The sequence below is a fragment of the Misgurnus anguillicaudatus genome, chromosome 22 (genome assembly GCF_027580225.2).
Source record: "Misgurnus anguillicaudatus chromosome 22, ASM2758022v2, whole genome shotgun sequence".
Lineage (NCBI taxonomy): Eukaryota > Metazoa > Chordata > Actinopteri > Cypriniformes > Cobitidae > Misgurnus > Misgurnus anguillicaudatus.
In genome coordinates this window covers 40,414,150-40,428,578 of record NC_073358.2, presented here as the reverse complement: position 1 = coordinate 40,428,578, position 14,429 = coordinate 40,414,150, and the positions used below count along the sequence as shown (strand labels likewise).

The 14,429-nt window shown below is 40.3% G+C and overlaps 1 protein-coding gene across 3 annotated transcripts in view; it reads right to left on the bottom strand.

Moving 5' to 3' along the window:
• tenm1 (teneurin transmembrane protein 1) overlaps window positions 1-14,429 on the bottom strand; it is a 392,082-nt gene that overhangs the window by 227,305 nt on the left and 150,348 nt on the right. The window contains exon 1 of one of the 3 annotated variants that reach the window (XM_055198819.2): window positions 12,045-12,472. The exons of the other annotated variants lie outside the window; for them this stretch is intronic. The gene's annotated coding sequence lies outside the window, so the exon portion shown is untranslated. Of the gene's footprint in view, window positions 1-12,044; window positions 12,473-14,429 lie in introns of those variants that run through there. 3 annotated transcript variants of the gene reach the window in all.

Genomic DNA, 14,429 nt, shown 5'->3' with positions numbered 1-14,429 from the left:
TCGTACAAGTTTCTGCAAGTTTTTTTCGATTACAGTTCTAACTGACGTTTCAGGGGTTTTCGATACGTATCACTTCTTTATATGGGCTTCCACCGGAAAACTTCCCCCGGAAAAACCCCGCCCACCCGTCAATCAGCAGGAGACGCTAGAGCTGATAACAGCTTATCACGCCACTCAGCTTTGTTTAATTTCAAAAGTCAACAATGGCACGAAAGAAGAAGTGTGTTTTTGGATGTAAGGAGAAGACATCCAGCCTTATGGAAACAATGGATATAGTTTATTATCCGGTGTAGCAGCGGAGTTTTGCTTGTGTGTTTGATGCAGTGGATTTTCCCAACCGGGTCATGACGAGTTGCACGCGGTAAGTAAGACTTCTGTCTTATGTTGGAAATAGTCGCGTGTATATTATATAAATGACACGAACATGTAGTGAATCATAAGTTAAAACAGTGTTGTATAGTGTTGCATGACTCGTACTCGCTCCTCCCGCGATATAACTCCTCCTTCTTTGTTTTTCGTACGTTATTATCGGAAAGATTCGGATAAGCTAATCTTTCTTTTATAAATCTGATTAAACTAAAGACTCTTCAGAGACATAAAGGATGTCATACTACTCTATAGGTACTCCAGATTAACATCAGAAATGCAGAAACAGCGTGTGTTACGTGAGCTTTAAGCGGATAAAAAATGAGAACTATAATACTAATATACTAGGTAAAATTATGTATAATAAGTTGAGGTAAGAACATAGTAAAATATTGAAAAACGTTGGTGTTTTCCTTTAAGAGTGACACATATTTTAATTCATATGGTACCTACTACTCACAACACACTGTACAGTAAATGCAGTTTCCAAAATGAGTTACATTTTATTTAATAATAAAATGTTTGATATATGACATGGCTAATTTGATTTATTTTAAACCATGTTCATTGTAGCAGTAACACATCAGGCACACTATATACATGCAGTCTAGTATAAAAGCTCCTGAGGTGAACCAAGCTGAATAAAAATGTTGCTCCCTTAACCCCTTTTCACTGCATTTAGTTCAGCCATTATTTCGTGTATTACTGAGGTGGGGAAAAATGACTGATGGCTAAAATTCCCTGTCCACATCCTGTGAAGTGATATATCGATGTGCACTTCCTCCTTGTGCTGTCTTTAATGATCTTAGGACTGAGCACATACATTTCCTATGAACTGGAGTTTCACTTAAAGGAAAACACCACCGTTTTTTCAATATTTTACTATGTTCTTACCTCAACTTAGACAAATTAATACATACCAATTTTTTTTAATGCGTGCACTTTAAATCTTTGTACAGCACCTTGTTAATGTGTTAGCATTTAGCCTAGCCCCATTCATTCCTATGGCTCCAAACAGGGATAAATTTAGAAGCCACCAAACACAGGGTTTCCCACAGCATATTTCAGTTAAGGCGGCCCGCCTAAGCTTGGAAACCCTACCACCTTAACTAGGTCGTCCAAAAAAATAATAATAATAATTCGCTGCACAAAAGGCCATCAAGTGCATCTTGGAGAATAGCACGTACTCGCATCACACCATGGCCGAAATGAGAAAGATGTTGTCCGGACTGTCACTGTCTGGAGGATAACTAGCCAGTTGATAAAACATCTCGGAGAATAGCGCAGACGTGCTTCACACCGCGAGCGTGCACACGCACCACATTTATGTGCATTATTTACATGCTACAGTAGTTACAATCCTTTAAGATAATCTCATTAATAGTGCGAAATAATCAGTTTTTACAATTTTTGCGCTATCTATTATCGTTCGCCAGACGTTCTACAACATCTGCTTCAGTATGTGTTTATTAACCCTTTAGTTTCACTTCATCACGCAGCTATTCCCGTTAGAGGTAAAAACATTTAATTCATTAATAATCTAGTTTTTATTCATTTTCTGTCATAGTTTCTTCAAAATTAAGTTTTATTTAAGTGTTTTAAAAATAAATATTTAATTTATTAAAATATTTTAATTTTCATCATGACGCATACGCCCCGCCCCTTTGATTGCCACGCCCTTAGTCCCGCCCACCCGCCAAACCCTACCACCGTAACTAACAAATTTTCTGCAGGAAACTCTGAAACACTTTCATGTTTTCCGTATTTAAAGAGTGTTACATGAGTAGTTACACGAGTAAGTATGGTGGCACAAAATAAAACTTTTGTTTGGAGCCATAGGAATGAATGGGGCTAGGCTAAATGCTAACACATTCAAGAAGCGCTGTACAAAGATTAAAAGTGCACACAATGAAAAAAGATAGGTATTCATTTGTCTAATTGGAGGTAAGAACATAGTAAAATATTGAAAAACAGAGGTGTTTTCCTTTAAGATCACCTTCAAACACCATGTGGAGATTAGAAGGACTGCAAAATTACTTAAACAAGAACAAATACAGGAAATTATAGTTGACACAATTAACTAATTGTGAAGTGCTGAGTCTGACAATTACTAATTTAAGTAAAGTAATAAAAATATTTTATTAACAGTGCACGTTTTCTAAGTGTTGTAACCAGATATTGCATAGGGGTACATTGCAAATAAGCATTTTAATCACATAAATAATGATTTTTGTCATAATCGTGTGTAATGGTTTTGTTCTGTGTTTACTTGTGTTCTGTGTATTTTTGTATTTTGGACTTTTATTTTGACATCCTGTTCTGTTCTGGCTTTTATTTTGAAATACATCCTGCCATGTTTCACTTCACACTTCCTGTCTGTTTGTATAAAGCCACTTCCTGTACTCCAGTTCAATGCTGATTATTACATCGCCAATACCCGTCTGTTTATCCTGTTACCTGTATCTGTTTATCCTGTTACCTGTATCTGTTTCTGTTATATCTGTATTTGTATCTGCATCTGCCTGTGTTTTCTGACCTGTGCCTGTTATTTGGATTTTGCCTGTACTGCCGCCTGCCCTGACTCATTGCCTGTATTTTGGATTACGTTTGATGGATTAACCCTGTTTGGATTTGGTTGCTGGCCCTTTATGGGATTTTACTTAATAAACACCTTTTGCATATGGATTCACACTTTCTCCGCTTTCATTAAAGCAACACCCGTTACAGAATAATCAGCCTAACCCGGAATCCAGCAAAGGTTTGTAACTTCCCACCAGCACCATGAAACCTGTTTATGCACTACTTGCACTCCGTCAGAACCACCGGCCCATTGAGGATTATGTTCAAGACTTTCTGGAATTATCAAATCAGGTACATTATGATGAGGACACTTTAAAACCGATTTTTTATAATGCTTTAGATGAATGGTTGCGCTTGTGTATGCCACGTGATATGTCTGTCTGGTCTCTGGAGCAATATATTGACTTTGCGTTGCTGTTGTGTGGTTCCCCCTTCACTGTGGGTGTTGCGGATACACCTTCAGAAGCTATTCACAACACACAAAGCCAAGTCATGCCTGTTCTGTCCATGCCTGTTCACAAAATGGCCGCCACCATGCCTGCTCCCTAAATGGCCGCCACCCTGCCTGTCCCTAAAATGGCCGCCACCATGCCAGTTCACAAAATGGCCGCCATCCTGCCTGTCCCTAAAATGGCCGCCACCCTGCCTGTTCCCAAAATGGCCGCCATCCTGCCTGTCTCTGCACCTGCACCTGTTCTCGAGAGAGCTGTCACCATTCCTGCACCTGTGCTTCAGAGGGCCATCGTCACCACATCACCTGCACCTATGAGAGCCATTGTACATCCTGCACCTATCGTGAAGATGGCCCCCATGCCTGAATCAACAGCCACAGAGGTATGCCTCATTGACTGTTTAATCTCTGAATTTGCCATAGCCCTGTGGTGCGTTTGGTCTGCCTTCTGCTCTGTTGTTCCCGAGGTTCCTCAAGGCCCTGCATCTGATCTGCCCGTCTCATCTAATCTGCCCGTCTCATCTGATCTGCCCGTCTCATCTGATCTGCCCGTCTCATCTGATCTGCCCGTCTCATCTGATCTGCCCGACTCATCTGAGCTGCCCGACTCATCTGAGCTGCCCGACTCATCTGAGCTGCCCGACTCATCTGAGCTGCCCGACTCATCTGAGCTGCCCGACTCATCTGAGCTGCCCGACTCATCTGAGCTGCCCGACTCATCTGAGCTGCCCGACTCATCCGAGCTGCCCGACTCATCTGAGCTGCCCGACTCATCTGAGCTGCCCGACTCATCTGAGCTGCCCGACTCATCTGAGCTGCCCGACTCATCTGAGCTGCCCGACTCATCTGAGCTGCCCGACTCATCTGAGCTGCCCGACTCATCTGAGCTGCCCGACTCATCTGAGCTGCCCGTCCTGCCTGATTCGCCTGACCCGCCTGATTCGCCTGATTCACCTGTCCTGCCTGAATCATCTAATTCATCTGACTTGCCTGATTCATCTGACTCGCTCGCTTCATCTGATTCGTCTGTCCTGCCTGATTCACCTGTCCCATCTGATTCGTCTGACTCACCTGATTCACATGATTCATCTGGCTCACTTGGCTCACCTGTATTATCTGACTCACCTGGCTCATCTGATTCACCTGGCTCACCTGATTCATCTGATTTGTCTGGTCCACCACCTGGGACTTCGCCACCCTGGGCTTTGGAAGCTTTTCCAAGTTTTTTTTGGGGGGGGGTAGTACCCGGACACAGGAAGGAGGCAGAGGACGGCGAGGCGGAGACCGAAGTGGACTCTGATCCTTCCTCTCCTTGTGTTCCAGGGCTATTCCTACCCAATGATCTAGCTTCATGCCTGCCCCACGACCCAGGTCCTAGCCTGCCCCATGACCCAGGTCCTAGCCTGCCCCATGACCCAGGTCCAAGCCTGCCCCATGACCCAGGCCCGCATCTGCCCCATGACCCAGGCCCGCATCTGCCCCATGACCCAGGCCCGCATCTGCCCCATGACCCAGGCCCGCATCTGCCCCATGACCCAGGCCCGCATCTGCCTCATGTTCCTGGACCATCCTGGCCATATGACCCAGGACCTCTCCTGAACTGCCCTGCCTTCGCCAAGAGGTCCTGGCCCGCCCGCCCACCCTCTATTGGACTGTATGTTTTGTTTGTTGGGCTCCGGGAGTCGCCCTTTAGAGGGGGGGTTCTGTAATGGTTTTGTTCTGTGTTTACTTGTGTTCTGTGTATTTTTGTATTTTGGACTTTTATTTTGACATCCTGTTCTGTTCTGGCTTTTATTTTGAAATACATCCTGCCATGTTTCACTTCACACTTCCTGTCTGTTTGTATAAAGCCACTTCCTGTACTCCAGTTCAATGCTGATTATTACATCGCCAATACCCGTCTGTTTATCCTGTTACCTGTATCTGTTTCTGTTATATCTGTATTTGTATCTGCATCTGCCTGTGTTTTCTGACCTGTGCCTGTTATTTGGATTTTGCCTGTACTGCCGCCTGCCCTGACTCATTGCCTGTATTTTGGATTACGTTTGATGGATTAACCCTGTTTGGATTTGGTTGCTGGCCCTTTATGGGATTTTACTTAATAAACACCTTTTGCATATGGATTCACACTTTCTCCGCTTTCATTAAAGCAACACCCGTTACATCGTGCAGCTCTACTACTCACTTCAAATGGCCTTATTAGGCGACAGTGTGCATTGTAACGCAGAATGGAACAAGAACAGAATAAGAAAAAAATCAGTGTTCTGGAGTCCTATTATGATATCACAGTCTTCTCCCATATAAAACCTCAGGGCTGTATTATGCATGTATCAGTCTCTACTCAAGTCGAACTACATTACTAAGAACTGTACCAAAGAATAAAGAGAATAAAGAAAAGAAAAGGCATTAGAACTGAAAAATAAGATGAAGAGAGGTGTAGGATGACTTAGCTCACTGTTACTACCTGTAAATAGTGTTGCAGGGTCGGTGGGGTGGGGTGTCAAGACTGTGAAAATTACTACCTTTCTTAGAAAGACTACAATCTATCTGAATGGCATAAAAGCCGGGGGGCTTCCAAAAGAAAGGGGGTAAGAGAGAGAAGGAAAGAGGGAGTGAAGGAGAATAACAGTGACTCACAGTGGGGGTCTGATAAGAGGATAAGAGAAGAAGAATGGGGGAGAGAAAAATATAATTAACCAAGAGCTTTGAGACGCAGCATGCATCAATAATAAAAGAAAGTGCTACTGTACCTACTGTTCTGCATTTTATACTAACATCAACGGTAAGTACTGTATTTCGGAACACTGGTACAGATGTCATGACTCATTATTTTTAATAAAGTGATAAAAAACTTAAATAAATATCTCATATGAAATACTAATTTATTATTCCAACTCTAAACAGTTACAGGAAACTTGTATCATTGTAGTAATTTCCTGTTAAAAAGAGACATTAGCTTAATTATAGAAAAAATATAATAACCTCATCTCTGCACCGTTAAGCTGAACATATTGCATTTTTTAACCTTAATAAAGCCCAAATAACCTTGAAGTATTTAGAAGTAGCAAACAACACTGTGTCATAACATGGCAATTGGTCCCCTGGTTGTTGCTCATCGCCGCTTAAAAACACAGTGGTATTAGCAAAAGACACTTTGCTAGTATAATTACGGCCGTGTGACTGGCAGATCTGGGTTGGGCAAGCACTGCTTAATCCCTTGTTTCCAGTGCAGTATTAATCCAGACATGAGGGAGTAGCGCTAACATGCTAATGTCAAAGCTGAGGCCATTTGACAACGGTGGCTAATCTGTAATGAGGTCCAATCTATTTCCCCTTGTGACACCTCATCGCTTGATAAACCCTTATGTGGGTCAGAGGGCAGGGTTACTGCATTCATTGCCATAATTATATAGTCACAGCAATCAAAACAAACTGTTAGCTACATGTTAAATAAACAAAACTCGCCAAGCATATCCACACCAGACTGTATAGCGTTAATGTAACATTTAATCATCGTTTAGATAACGGTGATTTTTTTATTATAGCAACAAGTGTTTTTCCCCTAAACGAAATAAATAAATAAAAAAGAATGTTTGTTAATAAATGTTAAACGTCGAACAATAGTACCCTTGGGCTGCGCTAGCTGGAGCTTTTGATGTATTAGGCTCTCAAGCTGTTGGGGCCTGTCAAAAAGCTAAGAACCCGCTGCATTCGCTCTCTCCCTCTCTGAATGTGCTGTTAATGAAAGCTGAATGCAGTACTATGGCGTTTGCTGTGAGTAGGAGAGCTGGTTGAAGCCCCTCTGGGTCTTTACCTCTATTGTTAGGAAAGGCTGAGGTATAGCAGGGGGTTAATGCCAGCGTGGGCAGCTACCGTCCCTGCTAAACCTCGACATTTTAGAGAAAGACAAAAGCGGTAATGTGGCACTACATTCAGTTAAATGAGAGTACTAAACACACATGACGGTAATCTAATGTTCTGTACCGATGGTCACAGAAGATGGGTACACAGTTTATGAGGACTTGCGTGGCTTATTAGATTAACACTGAGATTGGCTATAAAATGTGAAATAAACAGTGTATGTGTCATGAATTTGATAAACTTTGTCGTAGATCACTATTGATGTTCGCGTTACATTAAATGGTTTCAATCCTTTCTGTAATGCTCTCACTGTAACCCATCGAAAAATATATGACACATACTAGTATGATCATAGTAAGTGTGTGGTTATTAGGTTTACTACAAACACCATTGCTAAACCACAGTTAATTTTCAGGGAGATATTTATGTCGCATTTTGCCTTTTAGCTGTGTAAATTTACCTGCCAGTGGAATCACTTACGTTATTATGCCAGTAATGGCGGCCTCCATAGATGAAAATTAGTATTACATGTTGTGTTCTTTTTAAGTAATACAAATATTTACTAGTCTTTATAGTCAGGGTATCCTTAAAGGATTAGTCGATTTTCTTAAAAAAAAAAATCCTGATAATTTCATCCAAAATATTGATGTCTTTCTTTGTTCAGTCGAGAAGAAATTATGTTTTTTGAGGAAAACATTTCAGGAGTTTTCTAATTTTAATGGACTTTAATGGACACCAACACGTAACAGTTTTAATGCAGTTTAAAATTGCAGTTTCAATGGATTTTCAAAGGACTCTAAACGATCTCAAACGAGGCATAAGGGTCTTATCTAGCGAAACGATTGTCATTTTTTACAAGAAAAATAAAAAATATGCACTTTTTAACCACAACTTCTCGTCTTTCTCCAGTCTTATGACGCGCCTGCGCGACCTCACGTATATGCGTAATGCCGTGGAAAGCTCACGTGTTACATATGAAGAGTTTCGTTGCAAAACGAGATATCCACCATTTTGTTAATTGTTCAGAAATTAAGTTTTTGGTTGTGCATTCCAATTAATTTCAATGCAACTGCAGTTGCTTTGTTTTGATTTAAACCTTCATAACTTAAAAAATACAGCTAAGTAGCACCATAAAACAAAATAATAACATGATAACATAATAATAAACATGTTTTGACTAAAATGTAAAAAAATGGATTTATCTCGTTTTGCAATGAAACTCTTCATATATGAAACACACATTTGCAGACCATTTTAAACAATAAACTGACACACATTAATTAGTATCATTCGACATACAACAACGTCGGAACGGTCCTCTTTCTCCACACTTGTAAACACTGGGGCGTAGTTTCGCATACGTCCTCCGTGACCTCTTGACGTGATGACGTATTGCGAGAGGTCGCGCTGCCGCGTCACATGAGCGGAGATAGACGAGAAGTTATGGTTTAAAAGTGCAGATTTTTTATTTTTCTTGTCAAAAATGACAATCGTTTCGCTAGATAAGACCCTTATGCCTTGTTTGGGATCGTTTAGAGTCCTTTGAAACTCTGTTAAAACTGCAATTTTAAATTGCATTAAAACTATTACGTGTTGGGGTCCATTAAAGTCCATTAAAATGAGAAAAATCCTGGAGTGTTTTCCTCAAGAAACATAATTTCTTCTTGACTGAACAAAGAAAAAACATCAACATTTTGTATGACATGGTGGTGAGTAAATTATCTGGATTTTTTTACGAAAATGAACTAATCCTTTAAAGAAATCTGCACCCGCCAGGCCTTCCTGATAGAGAGCTAAATAGTAGACTTTACCTTTAATATCTGTTTGATGTTCATCGTAATCAAAATTTCCTACACTTACTAATTTTAATTCACAGTGACTTACATACTCTATGAGGAAGCATTCAAACATTTTGATTAAGAGCCATCAACCAGCAGCCATATATAGGCATGGGCCAGTAAAAGATTTTGGCGGTATGATATCCTTTAGCAAAAATACCATGATTTCACAGTGTTGCGGTATTGCCATTGCAACACTAAAATGTGTTATTTTCAAAAAATAAAGCCTTTAAATTATTATATGCTTTTAAAAAAATATAACATTTTCGTAATGTATATCAAATGTTAACATCAAATCAATCACTTGACTTAATGATTTAATTAATTTTTTAAACACAGCTCATACCTTGGAAACGGTATCACAGAACATTTTAGTGGTTTTGAAACCTTGACTGTTTAAAACCTCAGTACTTGAAACCAGTAACCGCCCGGCCTATGCCTAGCCATATCACCCTTTATTGTAGCCCAAGACTGGTTGCCCACTGAAGCTAAGTATTGAGTCTGGTCGGTACTTGGATGGGAGACCTCCTGGGAAAACTAGGTTGCTGCTGGTAAAGGTGTTAGTGAGACCAGCGGGTGCTCATCTTGTGGTCTGTCTGGGTCCTAACACCCCAGTATAGTAATGGGGGTACTGTCAAAAAAGCACCGTCCTTAAACTGAGACATTAAACCGAGTCCAAACTTGCCCATTGGCCTACAAATCATCCCCTCATACACCGATTGGCTATGTCACTTGGTCTCCTCTCTACTAATAAGCTGGTGTGTGGTGGGCGTTTTGGCGCAATATGGCTGTCGTCGCATCATCAAGGTGGATGCTGCACATTGGTGGTGGTTGAAAAAAATCCCCCTTGCATATGTAAAGCGCTTTGAGTGCTGAAGAAAAGCACTATATAAATGTAACAAATTATTATTATTATTATCAATAAGTATACTACCCAAATTTACAAATTTCTAAAATACAGATAGCTATACAAATTAATTAAAATGTTAAGACACATAATGTCTGTTTCATAAACATTCCAGCATAACTGGAATTCACAACATGCTGATTCACTTACAGTAGACTTATATCAAACACACACATACACTCACTCTCTATTGTCTAGCACAGTGTTCTCCAACACGGAGTCTGTGAGTTGCCCGCCAAAGCACATTCTACTAATAGCCATTCTACTAATTAAAATAATAATTTTAATATTTATGTATTACATATTTTTATATAATCTTGGATTTTTTTGCATGTTGACATTTTAAACAATGATAAAACATATCAACAAGTCAGATAAAATAAATGTAAAACAAAAAAAATGTTTAAATAGACTATATCAAAAAAGTAGCCCTCCAGATGTTTTATCCACTGTAGCTCTTGCTCACAAAAAGGTTGGAGACCCCTGGTCCAGCATATAAATATTGCAGGTTCATAGTTGCTATTTAGTGATTTCTTACAGTGCTGTTAACCACTGGGATTAACTCTCAGGTTAGGTTTGATACTTGCTCAAGGGCACATAAATGATACAGCAGGACTGAGATTTCATTAAACCAACATTGGGATTGATCGTCTAACGTGTTAAGAAATAAAAAAAATCCTTAACCACTGTGCCAGCGCAAACAAAAATATTACCTATTGTAGTACCAAAAGGCCATTTCACATCATCTAAAATGCATTATTAGTGCAAAGTTTTGAACTCTAAATATTAAATCAGGATTATTAATACAAATGTGTAAATACTACAACAGTCCTCTCTCACTATTTCTGTCCCAATGTATAATAACTCAATAATTACATTATTTTAATACATACAAGTATACAAATTAATTCAAATGTCATGGCAAATAATTTCGCGAATAATAAAATATAATTTACATTATATAGATCATAAAAGCAAGCATTAGTGATAAGGAGTGTGAATTCAGTAAACCAAAGTTAGGATTAAACCTGTAACCTCTGTTGTGGAAGAAAACACCCTATAATTGGTAGCCACCCTAACAAAACTGACATTACCATAAAGCCATACCTAATATAAAAATGTTTTATTAATACAACTCAGTAGAAGTAGTTACATCTCTTAATCTCACTAGTAGCTACGTGTTTCTTAATAATTTATTTAGCGTTCAAAATATTATAAATACCACAACAACACTATCTCTCCATTTGTGCAAATGTCTAATTAAAATTAATCATATAAAACGATGCATTTGCAAGTGAAGCATGACCACTTAAACTATTTCTTTCTCGAACAACTCTACATGTTTCCAGCGGTTTTCTCTGAGGGAAACTGACTGAATAATTCACAGATGTGTCGCAGACCGAATCCACGGCGATATGAGATCCAAGCAGCCGGTCTGTCCTCGTCTGTAAAGCCGTGTAATTTAAATATTTACCAGTTCAATTACCAGGACGTCCAGGTGACCCGGTCGTGGTCATTTTATCTGCTCATATGATATTGTCCGTGAAATCTGTACACAACCATTTAGCGCCGTCTGCTGTATTCGCAGGCATAACTCATTGAAATATCGCAATTCAAGAGTTAAAGAGCGTAAAGGTCGCGTTCAGTCCGTCAGGTTCACGAGCGGCGGGTAATTGCGGTCTTACGTCCAGTCGATACTGTCAAGTATGAGTTGCGTCCGGTAACGGCGGGAAAGCTCGTAGCTAAAACCAAGAAAGTGTCACACCGGACGGATGGGGATTCATTTAAAGGGCTGGCGGTGTTTGTCTGTGAACGGAGCTCGGAAACGGTTTCAGTACTGCGCAGATACAAATGACCGAGCTCATTCCCGTCGCCCCATAACGGTTCTTCAATATTTTGTCGTTACCTTAAGAATAAACGTTTGTTTAATCGTTTATTTCAGAACTGACAGGGGTGCCCTACCCGCAGCCATCCGTTTAAGACACAGAAATCACGTCTTGACGTGCAAACACCCACAAATACACGCAGAGTCGCCTCTTACCTTTCTCAATGCTGACCATGATTCAGTTGAAAATCCCGGGATAGATCATGTAATCTCTGGCAGATATTCAGGAAAAGGTCGTTTTGCGAATTCCGGCACTGAATCCTGGTGTTTATCCTTCAGAGAGCACAGCAGCTCGGTCGGAGACACGGTGGCTCCGGTTAGGCGGCGGGAGAGGCGGTGCTCGGTTACTGGGAAACGATGCTGAGTGAAACGGGATGCGGTGGCTCGCAATAGCAAACGTACACACGCGCACTCGCACGCGGAGTGAGCGTCGTGTTCTAAACGGTTAAGATTCAGATTCAAGTCTTCACGGATTTTTCACCGTCTGACACGTTCGGCATCACCGGGACGTACCATTCGGCGCTCATATGAAAGGGGGTGTGGCGGCGTGAGGGGAGCGGGTGGCGCGTGTCTACCGGCGCAAGCGGCCGATGCAGAATCTCTCTCAGTCCGGCCGAAGCGCATGTCGAGGAAACATCCACAGAGTGTGATTTCCAAATAAAACTCCTGTTGTGTTGGATAAACTTAGCCAATAATTCTTTAAATTATTATATTTTGCGGCCTAGACAGATAATACATGTAGCTAGTTAAGAGAGAATTTTCATTTTGTGGTGTGTGTGAGTGCAGCTGGATAATGTGTGTGTGTTGAATCTGATGATGCACGTGCTTGTGTGTGCTTGGGCGCGTCAATATAAGGCTTAATGGAAACAAATCTGTTGTGTTTGGCATCAATATGTATATCAATGCCTTGAGATTGGAAGCATATGTGTGATCAGCCAAGGTCAACGAAAACCATTTTCAGTGTGTGCCGTCTTCTCAAGGTTGTAAATGCATGAGTACACCAACCATTTGAAGCCAACAATATCCATTCCTCATTTTGGCATTCAGTGCTTTACATTGATGTTGCAGACATACAACACACATCCATGTAATACACCCATAGGCACACATTCCCTTATACAGTACATGCCCAGGTGCACTGCGTACCTGCATCCCTAAAAGGCCACATCTCTGCTTTAGGTGTATTTGTGTGTGCCTAATGAGGAAAGTGAGTGTTTTGAGCTTCAGATGCAGCATAAAATAGCTAAATAAGATAATATCTGGCGTGTCTGTAAAGCCTGAACTCTCTGTGCACTTATAAGGTATGAGTGAGTCAGTCAAGGTACTCTATTTTACCATCTGCATGTCAGATTTTTTTTAAATGAGCACTTCTGGTACCTCTCAGAGCACTTCCTGCGATTTTCAGGTTGTTAGGTAGCGTGTGATGCCTTTTGCTCGCCTCTTATTTGTGAATGGGTAACTCTGACCACTTTTGTGGAATCTGCGAGGTAATTTCATGCAGAGGAGGACATTTACAAAAATGAAATAGTGCTTAAATCTGGGTTTAATGCATTTAGAAGTGCATCAACCAATGGATGTGTCTGTGCTTCAAAATGACACGCAATTGATTGCGTGTTTGAGATGTATGATTTTCCAGCAAGACTTTTTGTGTCTTTTATGTGTATCCGTGTGTGTTTGTTTGGCTAAATGGCCGTGTGGGAATAAGTTAAAATTAGCATCTAAAAGAGTGGATCTGTGGCAGTCTGAACACTTAGAACCATTATTTATGACAGGAAAATAATACATGATTAAAAGTCTGATTGAAGATTAGAAGGGTTTGCGTGTGTGCGCAATTGTGTTTGCTTGTACTCTGACATGTGGTTGGCCTTTTAACTTATTGTATTGGTCTCCCAGCATGCACCTGTTCCTCTCTGTCAATTGGCCTATTGGGACTGCTTATCTGGTGTGGTGTAGGAGCGCGTGTGTGTGTGTATATATATATAGAATAAAAAAGACATTCATTTTTCTTTCATTTTCTAAGTCTCATGTGGGATGTGTGGCATTAGCATCTCTGCAGTGCCCAAAGCAATTCAAAAGAATTTGTGATTTTTGCAGTATTTACAGATATGTTCCCCAGGATAAAAACTCATGAGAAGATTGAGACACTAAAAAAGGTGATACATTTACATCTAGTGTACCTGTGGTATGTTTTACACAGATGTTTTACATGTAATAAAGCTTTCTAATATGCATTTTCTTAAGTATTCAACTTTAATGTGCCACTTTTTAAGTATTTTAATAATAAAATGTCAAAAGTGTCACCACACAATATAGCTGAATATAAAGGTGTTTGCATTCCGGTGTTCATTATTACATACTACGTATACTGTGCACTGTATACACAACGTATGCTTTAAACCCCAAGATGATTAACTACCAGCAAAGTCCTAATGCCATTTTTACACCCTTTAAGCACTAAAGGACAAAAAAAGTTATTTGTAGTGTTGTTCTAAAAGATCCATTTCTCAAGAAAAGCCTGTTAGTGATGTGAAAAGGCAATGG